Below are 19,265 nucleotides of genomic sequence, written 5' to 3' on the forward strand. Positions count from 1 at the left end.
ATTAAAGGGAAACTTCACAGAGTTTTTTTTGAGCCCTGTTATAGTGTTAGTGTGTTCAATTCAAAAATGCATAATGCAGCCTACCATTTGTTTTCCTGTATGCACGTCCATTTGTCTAAGGTACAGGTTCACCTCTAACCATCTGTAGGCTTGTGAGCATGGTACAATAATAATAACTATTAGATTTAATAAAAGCTTCCTATTTTCACTAGACCTACTTTTGTTTTTTACAGATTTTCATCTTATGACCACCTGATGCGGTTTTGGCAGGTCATCGAACCATCGCTGCAGTACATGGTTCGGGGAACCAGAACAAGAACTGCAGATGGTGACTCAGCAAGGCAAAGTACAGCCATGGTACAGACACAGTCTATACAGGCAGTAGATGAACTGTTCCTCTTCCTGAACTACCTTGCCCTTGGACTGAAGCAGAAGGACCTGGCTGACCGGTATGGGGTACACCAGTCTACTGTTAGCAGGATCATTCACACCTGGAGTAATTTTTTGTTTTGTGTTCTTGGCTCACAGCGAATTTGGATACCCCAAAACAAAATCAGTGAGCACTTGCCAGCAGAGTTCAAAGATTACCCAGACACTACAGTTATCCTGGACTGCACAGAGCTCAGATGCCAAACACCTTCCTCTCCTTTAGTCCAGAGTGAAGTTTATTCCAGTTACAAGTCCCATTGTACACTGAAGGGGATGATTGGCATGGCCCCTCATGGTGCTGTAACCTTTGTTTCTCCTCTCTTTGCTGGCTCAGTCAGTGACAAGCAGATCCTCGTGGAGTCAGGACTATGTAAACTGCTCAGGCCGGACATGGCAATCATGGTGGACAGAGGCTTCCTGGTGGATGACTGTGTGCCTTGCAAAGTGTACAGGCCTGCATTCCTAGCCGGAAGACCTCAAATGCCAGCAAACGAGGTCAGGGAGACCCAACTCTATTGCACTTTAGGGTGCATGTTGAGCGGCTAATTCGTCGGTTGAAGGAGCACAAATTCTTTGATACAGTTATCCCCCTAAACATGTTTGGAAATATTAACCAGCTGTATGTAGTCGCATGCCTCCTATTAAATTACCAGAATGGTCCACTTGTAAAAGCCTGGTCTAAGTAGAGGTGTCAATATTTTTGTGGCGTGGTACTGTGGAGGGCAGAGCATTCAAAGAATATAGTTATTGTTGTTATAGTTGTTAATGTTATTGTTTGTTAAAAGCGTTACTGTATATAAAACACAGTTGATGGCCGTTCCACGTATAATTTTGCTACAGTGAATTTAAAAATAAAATGATACCAAAGCCTTTCTTTAGGGATCTCACAAAATGTGTATTTTACTGTGGTCATTACAAGCAGCACTTACACAATACTGTGTTTAGATACAAATAAATAATCTCAGAACAAATGAACATAAGAAAATATGTATATGAAGGTGACATGTTCTACAGTCAACAATTTAAATACATTTCAGTCAGTGGAAAAAAATATGTCCATCATTTCAGACAGCATGTACAAACATCAGATACTGTACAACACCATACAACAGAGTGTACAATGGTCCTGATGGTGTATAAAACCAAACATTGTGTCATACAATGCATCAGTTAAACATTACTTAAAATAAATAAATAAAAAAAGAGAGTTCACAAGTACAACAATTACAAATCTCCATCGTCATGGAGTACCCTGGACTGGAGTGATACTGTTGGCACTGGCACTCTCTTGCACTACGTTACCATTGCACCTTTCTGCTTTTTTTGCACACCGCTCATTTAAACATGCTACAATCTAATTTTACTGAGAGGGCACACAATAGATATCTTCCTTTGTATTTCTGTAATATGTATGTGTACGTGGATGTCATATGTCTGTGAGCCTATGTGTATGTATGTGTATTTGTATAAGATATTAGACACCTTAATTTCCTTCGGGATTAATAAAGTATCTCTATCTATGCAGGCCTGATCTTCATTTTACTTATGGCTATTTAGGAGTTTAATAGACACTGGGATAGATGAGTTTTTGAAATGGATGATCAAATTAACACTAAAACCTAAAATAAATACTAACTGATTAAAACTGATTGAAACAAGTACTGTCAATGGCATGATTTTTTTTCAAGCCAAAAGCATAGGTAGATAAAAGTAAAAATAGAAGAAATCAACCTTTTCTTTCATTGTTTTCATGATTCTGCCATCCCTGTATATTCTTTGTAATGTGAGGTTTGGTACAGCAATGCTGCAATGTGATTGCATACACTGTAAACCCGAATAAGTTACCAGAACTCAAAAAAAGTGAGGCAATCAGTTGCCTCACTTTTTTTAAGTTGATTAACTTAAAAGTCAAAATTTTCCGAACTTAAAAGGTTGGTTGAATTGCTACTTGTACCTTTTGATAACAGTTAAATTAAAAGTGCTCATTTAGCTCAACTCAAATATTTGCAGTTAATATGACTTAGTTTTCTGTTAAGGGAACTCAATTATTTTCAGTTATTATGACTTACAGTTTTGAGTTTTCAAACCACAGGAATAAGTTCACAGAACTTAAAAAAATAAGTACACAACCACACAATTTTTATGTTAATAAAACTCAATGTTTATTAGTTTGTTTTGTCATTGTTTTAAGTACACATTAGTCAAATATGTTGAGTTTGTTTACTTAAAAACATGTGATTCAAAACTTAAAAATTTTTAGGCAACCGATTGCCTCACTTACATTAAGTTTAACTAACTTAATATATCTTAAAGTCGTGAACGTCTGCTTTTGAACAGTTACATGTTAAAATGAAATAGAAAAACATTTATAAATTAAAATAAAAAATAATTTTAAAATATACTTATATATATATATATATTAAATAAATAAATAAATTTGAGAGATTTTTAAGAAGAAAAACTCAAAATTCTCTGATCCTATCCTTCCAAATGTGTTCCTGGTCACTTAAACGAACACGCCGACTTAATGGGACTTTGTCTTATTCACCGTATCCTCCAGAGTTAGAGAAATCCATAAATACCCTTCTCATCTCAGTGTGTGTTGTAACTCTGTCTGGCGCACCCACTGCTAGCCTAGCTTAGCACATGTTGTACAAATCACAACATGTAAATAGGAAAATGTTGGCGTTATTTTGTCACTTATTAGGAGCATAGATGGAGCCAGATACCTCCAGGATCTGTGCTAAGCTAGGCATGGGTGCGTCAGACAGAGATACGACACGCACAGAGATGAGAAGCGTATGTATGGACTTATCTAACTCTGGGGGATACTGTGAATAAATCCCAATAAGTACCGTATTTTCCGGACTATAATTCGCTTTTTTTCCTACTTTGGCTGGTCCTGTGACTTGTGCAACTTGTATATCAAAATATATATAATTTAACATGTTTTTAAATGTTAATTCATACTGAACACATTACCATCTACAGCGCCGAAGAGGAGGGCGCTCTATGCTTGTGACAACTAGAATGCTGCTCCTAAAGACAACTGAGAAAGAGAAAAGAGATAAACTGCAGGTAGTAAAATATGCAGCCGAAACGGTAATCGAGCAGCAGAAAGAAAGTTTGAAACAAGGGAGAAACTTGTGAGGGCCGACAGCGAAAGGTGACTCTTATGCAATGAAGAAAACAAAGAAAGCTAATCGGCTAATCGGGCTGAAAGCAAGATGGCCAGAGCTGGAGGAACGAGTCACACATGGGTGCTTGAACAACGTGCTGCTGGGAGAGGCTTGTCAACGGTGCAGTTAGCTCGCTACGTCGCCCCGCCCCGGTAGTTGTTCTGTGTGCTATTGTATAGTTTAATAACTGTTAATGTGTTACGTTAACATACCGGACACCTACCGTATTCAGCCTGTTGTTCTGGGTGCTATTGTGTAGTTTTGGATTTTGTGAAATACATTTCTAAATAAATGCGACTTATAGTCCGGTACGATTTATATATGTTTTTTTCCTCTTCATGACACATTTTTTGACTGATGCGACTTATACTCGGACGCTTATAGTCCGGAAAATACGGTAGGCATGTTTCTTTAAGGCCCTAGGAAATAAATATTTATCACACATTTCTGATATTGACCAGACAACTAATCAGATAGTCAGGAAAATAATCGGAGTAATCAAAACAATAATACCAAAATGAAGTTATCGTTCGTTACAGCTATAAAAGAAAAAACACTGCTTTTGGCTTCCTTGCTAATTCCTGAGTAAGGCGACAGGGCAGCAATTTGGATGAAATTTCAAATATTCTATAGAGTTTAAGAACATTTTCACTTAAAACTCTAAAATGTAAATGTTTTACAAACCATATCAAATGCACAGTGAAATGTGAGTCATCTTGCAGCCCACAATGGTTAAGAAAAACATTAAAACATACAAAACATTAGGCGTTACTTTTGCATTATATTAATAAGAACAAAGGCATATTGAGTAGTTTGGGCCTATTGGCTGAACACCTGCAGTAGTGCAGTAACTTTTTGAGGCATTATTTAGACAAAAGGAGATAACTTTGAACTAGCCTTTTATAATGCTTTACCCTGCAGCCTTTTTTCAGATGAGTTTCTACATCATTAATTCATTCTTGAGGGTCTGCAACCTCTGGGGATAGTTTACCACTTTCTAGACCAAGTTAAATCTTTAGAAGTGAATTCAAAAGTGTTGGTCAGTGCTTTGGGATAGCTGAGGTGTAGTGCATAGATCACTCCACAGATTACCAGGAAGGCATCGCCAAGTCTGGGAAGGCTGACCACGGCATCACTTTCAATGACGACAGTGATTCTCACAGGGTGGTAGTGAACTGGACTTGCGTCATGGTCACCGATGAAAGTAATGAGGCCCACTGCAACACCATCAAGCTCTGGCTCATCAGACTCATCCTGAATGAATGAAAAAAGAGATACTAATCACAAACTAACACATGGAACAGAACAGATGACATAATTTGTCTTTCCTTAACCAAGTCCCATTGAAATCCAATACCACTTTTACAAAAGAGACCTGGGTCTCATGTGTAAGAGTTGAAAAACATAAGATCCATGTTCTGCACACATGAATCAGCCAAAATACCAGAGAATCTAAGTGCTGACTGAAACCAAGGACATTTACAGGAAAATGTTTTACTGAACATTGAATAAAATGTTAGTATTTACGGGTTAGATAATACACAGCAGAATCTGTTAGTGACTTAAGGAGACTCACTGTGCAGGTTCTTAAACATCCAGAGACGTCCCCACGCAGATACACAGGAAGGACGTGGAGAACAGTAGTGCGCTTGGTGTGTATGTCATGGATTTCCTATTCAGATAAAAACAGAATTGCATATACTGAAGAGTTTACATAAAGCTGATTTTAAACAGTCCAAACAGAACATATGTCCACAAATAACCTGTTAACATCTTTAATGCAATCAGACAAATGGCAAAACAAAGTGGACTAATTGCAAAAGTCAAAAGCTCATTTCAATCATTGAACCTGTTCAATGTTCTACTGGTTCAACCTATGAAATGTGTAAAAACCAATTTACCTGTTCATCATGGATTTTTAAAATTTCAGCCAGAGCATCTGCTGTCTTCCCAGTTTTCGATGCCTTCCGTCTGAATAAGGTCATCAGTCGAGGAAGATAGCGGTCAAGCTCAGCATAGCACGCTTGTTGGGCAGGTTCTGATTTGTAATCCGCTGGAACTGGCCTGCATACAACTACATAGAAATAACAGCCAGAGGAGAATACAGCAACAACACTTATTAAAAAAACAGTTCAATTTGAAGAATCTTGCACACATTCATAAAGCAAAAATATCAGCCAAATGAGTAAGAATCACAATTTTCACTTTAAAAGAGAGAGCTGATCCATATTACCTCAGACTCCATTTTAAGAGCAGGCCAGAGATCCATGAGGTCGTTCACTGGTGGGCAGGACATCACTATGGTCTGTCGGCGTAGGGGAAATGTGGTCTCCATCATCTTTCTAATGAGGGTCAGTTTCTTCTCAGTCTTCTTCAACAATTTTTGCAAGCAAATACAAAGTTAAGTAAAATATGATTAGTAGTATTCGTGAACAGAACACATTCATTATTTGTTGACTTAAATACAGCAAAACACTTTATTTTGATCAAACAGGCAAGTAGAAAAAACAATGATGTGTGTATGTGGGAGTGCGTATAATTTGGGGTTACCACACAAAACCTTGTCTGAGAAAAAACAACAATTCAAGTTATTGGTATTTAGAGGGCGGGGAGGGGGGGTGATAGAAGAATTCACATTCATTGGATTACCTGGTATCGTTATCACATCTCCAGTTATCTTCCTTAACTTCTTGAAACTGGAACAGCAAGATGCAAAGGCATAAACTGATCTGAAACTGAACAATTAAAAGATTCAAAGAGTGTCAAATTATAAATACTTCCATTTATAAATGTTCCCTGTTAATGATCTTTTCATTTAATCCCCATAAGTGTCAAGTTACTAAAGCCATCAAGCAAAATTAACATTACTGTAAAGAAAAGCAGCCACACTTGAACCTTAGTGCATGGTTAATCAACAATAATACCATTTCTACAAACCAAAGCTTTACTGTTAAGGGTTTTTACTTTATTCATCTTTGTCATGAAAAGCAGCTTGCCTCCAGCAGGGTCGTTTGTTTTAAAACCGAGGTAACACAAGTGCGGGCCGCCGGGCAGTTGACTCGTTCTGTTAACAGCAATCTCCGTGTCTCAGACAGTCTGCTCACACAGAATTTAAAACTAGCGTCCCTTAGAAGCTACACAGAGAGCGCGGACTTGCAGTGTAGGAACTCAGTTTGAGGCGTTTATGCTCTTTTGTGCACTATTGAAAGTTTCCAGCAACAAAAAAACTAACTATCGCATACAGGTGTCTGTTAGTGCTTCTACTAACATACCAGGTGTCTGTTAGTGCTTCTACTAACATACCAGGTGTCTGTTAGTGCTTCTACTAACAACTAATTTTCTAACACCACCTTTAAGCGGGGAATGAGCGTGTGATTACTAGATTCATCCGTCGTCAAATTCTTCAGGGAGTCGGTTAGTGGTAGCTAGGTCGCTAGTTGTGCTGCTGGAGTGCGTAACGTCAAAGTCCTTCTAAATAGTCTCTGGTAACGTTATTGGTCGCGCGCTAAGTGGCTAGCTAGCTCTTTAGCAGCTAACCTATATCTGACAAGTTGCCAATCCCTACAAGACTCCCATGATAAGCCAGTGAAGGGCGGGGGCTTGGAGAAGTGCCCACGCCTCTGAGACAAACACATACAAAATGTATAAAAGAAGTAAAAAGCGAATGAATATTAACATTCAAAACTTACAGTAAGTCCAGTGAGCCTGATTGCTGCGCGTCGGGTAGTTTTGCAACCCTACTGTCTGCTGCTTCCCGCCTTGCTGCGTTGTTCAAACTTTTCTTCTTCTGTGTTTTTCCAAAGAGCGGTAAGGAATCAGTGTAGTGTGCAAATTAGCGCCACCTTCTGCTTCGCAGGTTGAATCAGAGATTAACTCTCCATACAAAATTATCCCTGCAGCTGCTTAAATAAAAATAAAAAGAATATATAGGCTACATTAAACTGATGAAGCAAAAAATAAATAAAATAAAAACATTTTGTCCTCCACTAATGTCTAATGCATTTCAGACCATTTGCTATTGCAATTTATTTATTATGATCGATTTTACTTATTTGGTAAAGCACTTTGAGATTTTATTGTATTTTAACATGTGCTATATAAATTCAGTTTATTTTTAAATCATCCCTATTTTAAACAATAGAAATAACAGGACTTTATCATTCTTAGTATGTTATTACTCAATTCTATTACATTGTACTTAAGTTATGTTTTTAAGTTATGCTTACTTATACACAAAATAGTTCCATTTAATCAAAAAATATTAGTTAACAATACTCAAAAAGGAAGAACATGTTACACCAACTTGACAAAATTAAGTTAGTAGAACTTGTTCTAAAACTTTGAGTATACACTACTTAATCTATTTAATTACTTTGAACGTTCGGGTTTACAGTGTAGCGCAAGCCCTGCCACACATGAGCACTGGCATGCCAGCAGTTCAACAGGCTTAGAGTCTTTGAGAACAATCTGTAAAATAAATGTATACAAGTTGGTAAAGTAACCTATGTGTTTTTGATGTTCAGGTATGTTAGTGTATAATATAACTAAAATACTGTACATGTATTAACCTACTGGAATTTAGTCACTGGTGTGTTTAAGCCCACTTGCTGTGTGCGGGTGAACTAATATCTTGATACTTATACTGCAAATACCATTACTAAAATGCATTTTTTACAACACTGAACCTGCTCTCATTTCCCTACACTTAAGTTGTGTGGTCTCCCGCTTTTCCTCATTGACCTGAAGCAGCTTGCCCTCACAGACACCTCTCCTGAGTCGCTCTTGTCAGAAACTGACAAACAGAAACATATCAGCGAGCGTAACGGTATAACCTTTAGCTTACGCCAGCATAACAACATAGCTTTAATACACTATTTTTATGACTGCCAGTTTATCTCAAATAGCAGGAGCTCACATACATTTCACTGCTAATATGTGATTCAGCATGATTATATTATATTGTTCGATGTTACATTATGAACGTTAACGTCATTGCTATGTAACGCTACTCTCGCAGAACCTCAGTTAACGTTAGGTTAACGGTTACATTGTACACTCACCTTCATAGTCATGAATATAGCTGGTTATGTACAGCTTTTTCTTTTTTGCTTGATGCCGTAGTTGAGTAGGCCTTAATAAGACGGTGTACGTCGTTGATAGTGACAGGGGTAAGTCTTGAAGGCAACAAGTGTAGAAAGTCATTGTTTTGGTTTTGCCAGCTCTGACAGAAAGCTCACCTGACGACAGACGACCGGAAGTGATTGGGCTGGCTTGTCCATAACCAGGAAGTAACTGTGCATATAGCCTATTCTAATGTAGAATGCGGTCTGTTATTTCTTGATAACAGACCGTTGCTAAGGATAACACACCGTTGCCATGCATAGCAGAGCGTTGCCATGGACACAGTTCTGTTCACTCTGGAGCTATCAATCAATCCGCTGAAAGAAGTCCGGATAATGTATCAGCTGTGGCCAAAAAAAAGCATGTTTTGTGTAACACCACTTGAGTCACGGTGAAACGTTTGTTCGTGTATATGGTTGAAATGACAATAAAACACACTTGTTGAGTTGATCGTCTCACTGTCTGTCTGTAAAGGGCAGGCGTGGCTTGGGAGTGGCCTCATACAGCAGCAAAGCAAGTGCATTCTGGGATTTGGTGTCTTTCATCCATATGAGCCAAAACACATTTTCTGGCTTATCTCGGCCTAGCAGGCACCAATTTCAATTTTCTTTTCACATTTCTACTACATTAGTGAGCCAATTTAAAGATATATTCAGCTTTCCAGCGGTATAATTTCCCTTTAATGCTCCTTACTGACCAGTCTAGATTCTTTTTCTGTGGCATAATGACAGCATTTTTCAGATCTTTGGGAAGATTTCTTAAAAAAGATACTTTACCTGTTTATAATCTGTAGAAGATCTAATGGCAAACTGTTTGAAACATTTCTTTTTAAAAGAGAAAATATCAAGGCGACAGAAAGAGTAGAGATGACACTTTGTTTTAAGAAAGGTTGAGAATTCCCAGTTTCTCTCTTAAAGGGGTGATAGAATGCAAAACCGATTTTACCCTGTCATAGTTGAATAACGACAGTTCAGTGGGTAAATAGGACATACATAGAAGCTCAAAATCCCATTGACACCCCTGTTGGAGCCATCCATGCTATTTTACGTTTTGTCATGTTTCGCTGGTATAATTAACCATGGTTTGCTATTATATGGCCTGTTCTGTCTGTCACGGGTGTTTTGTGAATGGGATACGCATATGGTGTCCCAGCTCCGCCCATTTGGGCTGATCACCTATTCGGGTGGTCGTGTTTGAGTGATTTGAAATGAATGAGGTGGCGGGAGTAGAGGGGACACAGTTTTTTGACCGTGGTCGTGACAATCATATGTAATAGAAAGAACGACGAACATAATAAACTTTAAGTTGTTTGCAAGTCAGCTGCCACGTGTCCGAAACAATGTTTTACTCCCATGGATTAAACTCTGGATGTCGGAATCTTTCATGGACGCAGGAGGATTTTAAGCTTTGAAACACCAAAACAAGGATAAAGCATTGGAAGGATTTACTCGTCCTAAAGCACTATAAAGTTTAAAGTTTATTCCCTGACAAGTTTCAACATTACGAACGTCCTCACTCAAAACAACACAAGCAAACTTACGAAGGATATCATGAACATTGTTTCAAGGGGTTTGGTTGATGCTGGTTCAAATGTTAATTACAATAAGTAATTAACATTAATTAACAACATATAGAAATTAAAGGATATGAAATTTGTTGTATTAACAGGGAAAACAAGAAAGGGGGTGGTGTGGCTTTGTATGTGGACCAGAAATTAAATTACAAGGTGGTGGAAAATATGTCAACAGTGGTGGATGATTTACTTGAATGTGTTACAACAGAAGTTTGTAGGGAAAAAAAGAAAAATGTTATTGTAAGTTGCATCTATCACCAGGTTCTAATATTGATTCATTCAAGGACTGGATGGAGGTAAACATTACAAAAACAAATCAGAAAGTTATGTTCATCTGTGGTGATTTTAACATTGATTTGCTAAATCCTAATAAGCACAACATGACAGAGGATTTTATTAGTACAATGTATAGTCTGGGCTTTCTTCCCAAAATTACCAGACCCAGTAGGATTACTTCCCACAGTGCAACATTAATTGATAATATTTTTTCAAATAACATGGATAACAACACAGTGAGTGGACTATTAATAAATGACATCAGTGACCACTTACCAGTTTTTACAGTTTACAATGGCAACTATACATCTAAAAAGGAGAATAAACCTCTATTCAGACGAGTCAGAACAGAAGAGTCAGTGGTTGCACTGAAAGATGATCTGCTCTCACAAGACTGGGAAATAATACAGTATATCAGGAAAACGATATTGACAATGCATATGAAGAATTCCTAAGAATATTTAAATTATTATATGATAAGAATTGTCCGATAAAAAAATATTGCAAAAAACAAAAATACAATGATAGACCGTGGATTTCAATAGGATTACAAAATGCCTGTAAAAAAAGAATTCACTTTATAGGGAATTCATTAAACACAGAGCTATAGAAGCAGAAAATAAATATAAGAAATATAAAAATAAGTTAATTAAGATTATGAGAATTTGTAAGAAAGAATACTATTGTAAATTATTAGATAATAATAAAAATAATATGAAGGGTATATGGAATATACTAAATAGTATTATAAGAAAGGGTACGAGTCAGTCTAATTATCCCGAGCATTTCACTTGTAATGAAAAGAACATTAATAATATGGAGGACGTGGTCAATCATTTTAATAAATATTTTGCAACTGTTGGTCCAGATTTAGCTGGAAAAATTCCTGTTCCGCAGATAACTGATAACAGATACAATGATCTTATTGAAAGAAATCAATGCTCAATGTTTCTTAAAGCTGTAGAAGAAAAAGAAATAACAGACATTGTTAAAAAATGCAAAACTAAAGCATCCACTGATTGTAACGAAATAGATATCAAGATAGTAAAAAATGTAAATGAGGGGATCTCAAAACCATTAACTCATATTTTTAATTTGTCATTCCAAACTGGTACATAAGAAGATAAAAAAGACAGGCAACAATTTGTGAAGTTGGGAGATTATACATCTGAATGTTTGGACATTGCGTGTGGTGTCCCCCAGGGGTCAGTATTGTGACCAAAATGATTTATCCTCTATATAAATGATATATGTAAAGTATCTGAATTACTGAAATTTGGGTAACACTTTATTTAGATAGTCAATCTGTAGATGCTCTACAAACTATCAACAGATTATCAGTACATTTCTCAACTGCATGTCTGCAGACTGTCAACACTTAATCTGTAGATGATCTATAAACTATCAACAAAATATTGTGCTTCCATAACTGAATGACTGTAGACATTCTCAAATGAATGTCTGCAAACTTTCAACAATTAATCTGTAGATGATCTACAAACTATCAACAAAATATCTTACTTCCATAACCAAATGTTTTTAGACATTCTCAGCTGAATGTCTGTAGACATTCAACAATTAATCTGTAGACGATCTACAAACTACTTTAATAACTGAATGTCTGTAGTCATTCAACAATTAATCCGTAGATGAACTACAAATTACTTTAATAACTGAATGTCTGTAGACATTCAACAATTAATCTGTAGATGATCTACAAACTACTTAATAACTGAATGTCTGTAGACATTCAACACTTAATCCGTAGATGAACTACAAACTAACACGTTTTATTGTGATAATCTATATATCTATAGATATACAACTGCTTGAAACAGCGCATTTGTAGTGTATCAATAACATATATACATATACCGTATATACTCAACAACTTTGCTACAACTTATTTGTAGCGTGTCAATAGCATCTCTAAAGTATTTTTAACCATATACATCTATTGCAAATCTCTAAGTCTATTAGCAGCATCACTAAGGCATCTGTAACACTTTTACAACACATGTGATGTCATTCAAGTAACTATCTGTAGGTATGCTTTGTGACTATCCAAATAAAGTGAAACACAAGTGAAACTTAGTCGACTGTTTATGGCTTATCTACTTCACATTAACAAAATATATATTGATCAACATGTTCAGTGCGTTCACAAACTCTAGAAATAATCTATAGATATGCCTTATGACTATCCAAATGAAGTGAAATTTATTTGACTGGTTATGGTTTATCTACTTCACATTAACAAAACATCTACCGATCAATATGTTCAGAATATTCATAAACTCTAGAAATAATCTATAGATATGCCTTGTGAATATCCAAATAAATTGAAATTTAGTTGACTTGTTATGGCTTATCTACATCACATTAACAAAATGTCTACTTATCAAAAAGTTCAGTGCATTCACAACCTAGTAATAATCTATATGCCTATGACTATCAAAATAAAAATAAAACACAAAGGAAACTTTGTGGACTGTTTATGGCTTATTTACTTCACATTTACATATCTGCTGATCAACATGTTCAGTACATTCACAAAGAACAAATAATGAAACAAAAAATCACAGCATTGTATTGCCTGGTCAAACAAAATGTACACATCTAAAACAAAAACAGAGCCTCTAATACAAACGATGGGCTTTTTCACTTTGGAAGCCTATTACATGCACAAAAAAGACAACATAATAAAGGAAAGGGAAAAACCAAAAAGCATAATATGAGCATTTATTGAAAAGCTATAGTGAGTAGTTTCTGTCACCCCCATGAAGGCTTATTTTAGTTGGAATGGAAGTAACTCTCTTTTTCTTTTCATCTCTACCACTTTTTCTTCAATTTCTCCAATTATTTTCTCAGTGCATAACTTCACTAGGTCAGACAGTTTTCTGCAAAAAGGCAATTGCTCCAACACCTGTCTTTCTGCAATGAACAGCTCAGCAATGGGTGCAGTGGCAGCCACGGCATTCCTTGACACGCCCGCCTTTAGAAAAGCCATAGACATAGTGTACCCCTTCTTTGTCAAGTTTAGCAGTCGCTGGTATCTGGTGACCACATCTTTGATGTTACCTGCTAAAAGAAATTGAACAGCAGAATATAAAAACTGTCAATATACATGTTGTTATAAATTTTAGGTTGCAGAAACTTGAATTACTCTTTAATAAATGACGCTCCTCACTTTCCTCCATCAGTAACATTCAGCGTTTCCTCTATGTTGATTTGACCATGGCGCCACCATGTCTGCCCCCCACGGTATCAAAAATAGGTGCTACGGATGGTGCGTGTCGGAGAATAGCGCGGACACACAAGGATAACTAGCCAGTTGAGATGGTGTGTGTACGTCCTTGAGAACTGTAAGTGGTATAACTTATGTTGTCAGTTCATTTAAGCCTGGTCTTGTATTAGTTCATAGGTCTTGCAAATTTAAATTAAGTTAACTGGGGATTTTCGTTGTTAGTATTCTTCACCTGCAAGCTAAATTGCACATGGCTGTTGATTCAATATAATAGCGATTGCTCAACGCCCTTGCTCACGTTTATATTTTAGGTGCATTATTTACATGCTGAAGTAGTTACACTGCATTAAGATAATGTAATTAATAGTGGGTTTATTGTTATTTGCTACAGAATGCTTAGCCTGTATGTCAAGATCAAAGTTGGCCTATATAGTAACTCAAAAAATACAGTTTAATCACAACTGAAAATATGCCTCATTGTGTGTGTGAATAAAGGTGAATATATATTAGTTTGTGTTGCAGCGAAGTGTCAGCTCCGTTTCATGGAGACCTGTTCCCACTGCTAAAAATAATCCTAAAGGAAACACTGACATTTTTGAATGTGTTATTTTATGGGTAATTTGGGCACCAAGCTGATACCATTCTGGAAAACCAAATTGAAGTGTTTCAACGGTAAGATGATTTACTATTCATAAGTAACATTTTATTACTTGTATTAGTAAGCCAACAGATAACACCTAAACGTAATTGGTTTGAAATACTGATCACAGCTAAAAGCTAGCAGATCCATCACACATTCCCAGTGGCACATGCACACTTTGTACAGATCAGAGAATCTACAATTAGGTGACTGAATGATGCATGCATTGAGGTACTTTTCATAATTACACATTTATTTATCTTGTAACACACATTAAGGTTAAACTGTAAATCAATTTAGTTTGGCCTTGCATAAAATAAAACAATTTCTCCAATGTAATTGCTTTTTTTAATCTTACCTCGACTTCTATACTCTTTCTTTTTTTGTTCTTATTCTGGTCCTTTTCTTTTCCTTCTTTTTCTTGTCCTTCTTTCTCTTGTCTTTCTTTCTCTTATCCTTCTTTCTCTTGTCTCTCTTATCCTTCTTCTCTTATCCTTCTTTCTCTTGTCCTTCTTTCTCTTGCGCTTCTCTTCTCTTTACTCTGCTTCTTGTTTTCAAATCAGAGTTTGAGCTGGAATCGGACTCTGAGCTGGAATCGGAGTCTGAGCTGGAATCGGAGTCTGAGCTGGAATCGGAGTCTGAGCTGGAATCAGAGTCTGAGCTGGAATCGGAGTCTGAGCTGGAATCAGAGTCTGAGCTGGAATCGGAGTCTGAGCTGGAATCAGAGTCTGAGCTGGAATTGGAGTCTGAGCTGGAATCGGAGTCTGAGCTGGAATCGGAGTCTGAGCTGGAATCGGAGTCTGAGCTGGAATCAGAGTCTGAGCTGGAATCGGACTCTGAGCTGGAATCGAGTCTGAGCTGGAATTGAGTCTGAGCTGGAATCGGGTCTAGCTGGAATCAGAGTCTGAGCTGGAATTGGAGTTGGAGCTGGAATCGGTGTCAGCGTTGAAAGACTGCTGGGATGTCAGCTGGGGCCTCTTTTCATTTTCCTCAGGCTGCACAGCATCAGTCACTGTATAATATATTACAAACAAAATACATTTTAATTGCATGTCACATCACGTGAACATTTTCTTCATTCACTACTTATTACTTATTAACCATTAATTTACCAGGAAGCAACACGTTGGGCCTGCCTTCCGATTTGGATTCTACCTTGGAATCTGACACAGCCTAAATGAACCCTGCCTGTACCCCACTACAAGCCTGCACTCTTAATGTCGTTACCCTAATATGCCTGTCTGTGTGTATACAATTTGTGTCTGCTCTTGACCTAAGTTGTCACTACTAGTGATTTTAGCGCTGCCTTCTGTGTCTGCATTTGGGTCTTACCCTTAGAGAGTGATTATTTTGCTATAGACTACAACAAATATAGGCTCCTTTTTCCACCAGACTGTCTTTACCTCAAATGCCTAATAATTAACTAATTGACCAACTAATGTGCTTAATTAAAAAGAAAGGTTCCATGAACAAAATAGCATGGTAAAAGAACTTGTAGTTGAGTAAATGATAGAGATGCACCGATTGTTTGGCATGTGACAGGAAAAGGCCGGTTTTCAGCTGATCGGCCATGACCGGTGACCATATTTCCAATTCTGTGCCCATCATATTTACACGTGCTGCACAACGGTTCACGTCTATCGAACGTAATGGTTCAGATTGTGATTAAGCTAAATTCGTTCATCTTTCAGTATAATGCTCAAAGCAAGTGTAAATTCTGCTACAACAATTTCTGTTCGTATTACAAGTGTTGGCTGCGCCTATTGTCAAACGTTTTTTTAAACCTTTCAATATATAAACCACAAAAGCAATTTAATTATACCATAGAAACACAACACCAACTGTTACCGAAAATTGCAATTGGTGCATCTCTAGTAAATGATTATTTTTAAAGAAACCACTAGACAAACATTTATAATTTCTCCATTTATGATGATTTCAGTGTATTGAAAATTACAATAAATAATGCTTTACTGAATACTGTGTTCCAGGCAAATCCAATACAAATCTTGTCACTTCCCGCTTACGTTTACTTTTAGTTGTGCGACCTCCGACTAAATTAAACTGTGGTCAAGTTACCTACCCTCAGTTTCAATAGTTATCTCAGCCAGTTGCTGCTCGAGAAACTTTTTATCATTCTCAAGTTGTTCCACTCGATCCTGGAGGATCTTTGCTTTATTTTTCCATATAATTAATTCTTGGTTAATGTTAAGTTCATCTTCTTGAGCTGCAACAGACAGAAACAAATACAGAAGATGTCAGTTAATCAAAGCAGAAGTACTGCACATTTCTGGCATTTCTTTTTTAAATTGTAGAACACATGACCTTGTTGTCCTATTGTTGTCCTTCCAACTACCAAGTAAGTAGGAAACGATGCTATGAAATGAACCAAGGTCAGGGAAAAGTAAAGGGCCTAAATTAGGAGATAACACCAAGGAGGTGGGGAAGAGACTGGCTTTTTTGTGGCAATAAATTAAAAAAAGGTCAACATGTCAACTAACATTTTATATGAAGCAACTGTAAATTATTTCTAATTTGTGTATTAAGGAGTTTATAAAACACAACTGAGGGGTTTCCTGCTCTAATAATCAGTACAGTACTTTTTGTCATTTAGCAGTCACGATTTTTCAGAGCGACTTACAGGAACATCATCTGAAGCAACTTAGTGTAAACGACATTTGGCCTAGTCAGAAATCCAAGTCTGACTCCTTAACCACTGTGCTACCAAGAACCCCCACATCTCTATAAGTACAGGTATTCCCAATATACAGGGAATATATGATGTAACAGTTGAGCCTAACTTTCAGTTTTGGAGCAATAGGTATGAGAGATGAGGGAATTCTTTAAAACGTTATCCTAGAACATGCCTCTCTGAAAAGAGAAAGAATTTTTCCCCACTCCGTGCGGTAAAATCATAGTGCGAGCTTCCAGAAGAAGTTGTGTGTTCCCCTTCAATTAACTCTTTTCAGAATAGGTTGGATGCATTTTGCCTATCAAAAGGTGCAATGTACAATTATAAAGCTTGTCAATAATTTATGTAACTTATTTATTAATTGTTAGTCATTTTTAATCATTAAATTGTTAAAATATATATTCTGGAATAGATGATTTTATATCCTGTACCAGAACATTTTTCAATAAATTTCAATAGAAGCAAGGCATGGGTCTGCTTCAGACAGGATTCTTCAGGTTAGATTTAAGAATTTTTAAGATATTTTTACTACCACCTAGGATGAAATGTAATGCCAACTTCATGCCTATATAATGGAAAACCAATGTGAATTTTAGGCCTGACAAAAGAATTATTTACCATGTACTGTATTTAATAAAACTTTTTTTATAATACTCATCTCACACAATCATATATTTCATTCCCAATAGCTTTGTAAGGTTTGTTTGTACTATAATAACATAAGATAATATGACAATTGTTTTGACTTCTAATGCTATGAAACAAAAACAAAATAAATAGGATAATAAAAAATGTAACTTCTGCATTATAATGTGTTACAATTAGTTTCAAAACTGTATATAATGTAATATGATATGCTAATGTAAATGCCAGTGGCTTTAGTGATTGTTTCATCCTGTTCTGCTTCTGTGCCTAGGCTGCTTGAAAGTAGCGAGGATAAAGAGTGGGGCTCCGGTTTGTTTTCTTTCCTAATTGATTAGCGACCTAGCTTGGATGTTTAGGGCCAGATCGAGCTTGCTCACCACAGATTTATTATAAAACACCATGTTGCGCCGTTATTATTATACATACACGTGTCGCGCAAACAGCACACGCTTCACTGTCAAGAACGTAAAGAAAAACACTAAACGTAAACAGTACCTGTAGGCCTACTGTCGTATAACATCCAAGTCACGAGTAGTCAATTGTAAAGAATTTATTTATGATGACGTTACGGTATAATCCTACAAAAGGACAAGAAATAATTTAAGACCTTTGTAAACGAAATGTAATACTTTGAGAATGAAACTTGTACTATGGCCTTATTTTTAATAGTATGACGTACATTTTAGTTGTGTTTGAGCCATAGACTGCAAACGTCACATCATGTTAACTTCAAACAAACTGTAGCAATATTATTGTACACCAGATGTTCAAAACTATGTGTTTTGTAGAATAGCCACAATAATGTTTCTGCTAACGAGCTAAAAATGAGGCACACAAAGAGATGACCAAACATAACTACAATACAAATTTGTGTATTAATAAAAACAGTTGCTCCAGTAATGATAAGGAACACCCAAATAAACCACCTTATGAGCTTGTCATTGCTAATGTGAACTATCAAGCTAGCTAGCCTTCACAAATCTAAGCTAGTTCATAGCTAACTATCACTAAGCATCTACTTACATTGTTCTTCAACTTCCTCCTTGTCATGGAACAACGCTTTCGTCCTCTTGTCCCCAGAGCGGCCATGCTGTGTGGACTCTAGAAAGATACTAGTAATAGTTAGCTACTGTACCATACAGGTAGTGATTAAAACTTTGAGCTAGCCAGATAATGTCAGCTAAGCTCAAGGTAATTAGGTTATTCCTGAACAAGTATATGATTCATGCCATAGATAGCAGTTACATTTTTCTTGCCTACATCATTAACGTTAGATATGTTATTACACAGATGTAAACATAGTTGCTTACCTTCGCCTTTGTGGATGTGAGCTTGAACCCGGGCTCAGATGTGAGCTAAAACTGCTCATTCGTTATTGGTCTAGACTGGAGAAGATAAAATGTATTGGCGTGTGCCGGGATGGGATAGCCAATGAAATGGCCAGAGGCGCAAATAGGCTACTA

At 36.7% G+C, this 19,265-nt stretch overlaps 1 long non-coding RNA gene across 1 annotated transcript; it reads right to left on the bottom strand.

Moving 5' to 3' along the window:
- Window positions 1-13,583: 13,583 nt before the first annotated feature.
- On the bottom strand, window positions 13,584-18,851 carry LOC120571793. The gene is made up of 3 exons (XR_005641301.1): window positions 18,826-18,851; window positions 16,549-16,692; window positions 13,584-13,662 (listed from the first exon to the last, which is right to left on the bottom strand). It is a non-coding gene; the product is annotated as an uncharacterized LOC120571793 (long non-coding RNA).
- Window positions 18,852-19,265: the final 414 nt, after the last annotated feature.

This window comes from Perca fluviatilis, chromosome 2, assembly GCF_010015445.1.
Source record: "Perca fluviatilis chromosome 2, GENO_Pfluv_1.0, whole genome shotgun sequence".
NCBI classification, from domain to species: Eukaryota; Metazoa; Chordata; class Actinopteri; order Perciformes; family Percidae; genus Perca; species Perca fluviatilis.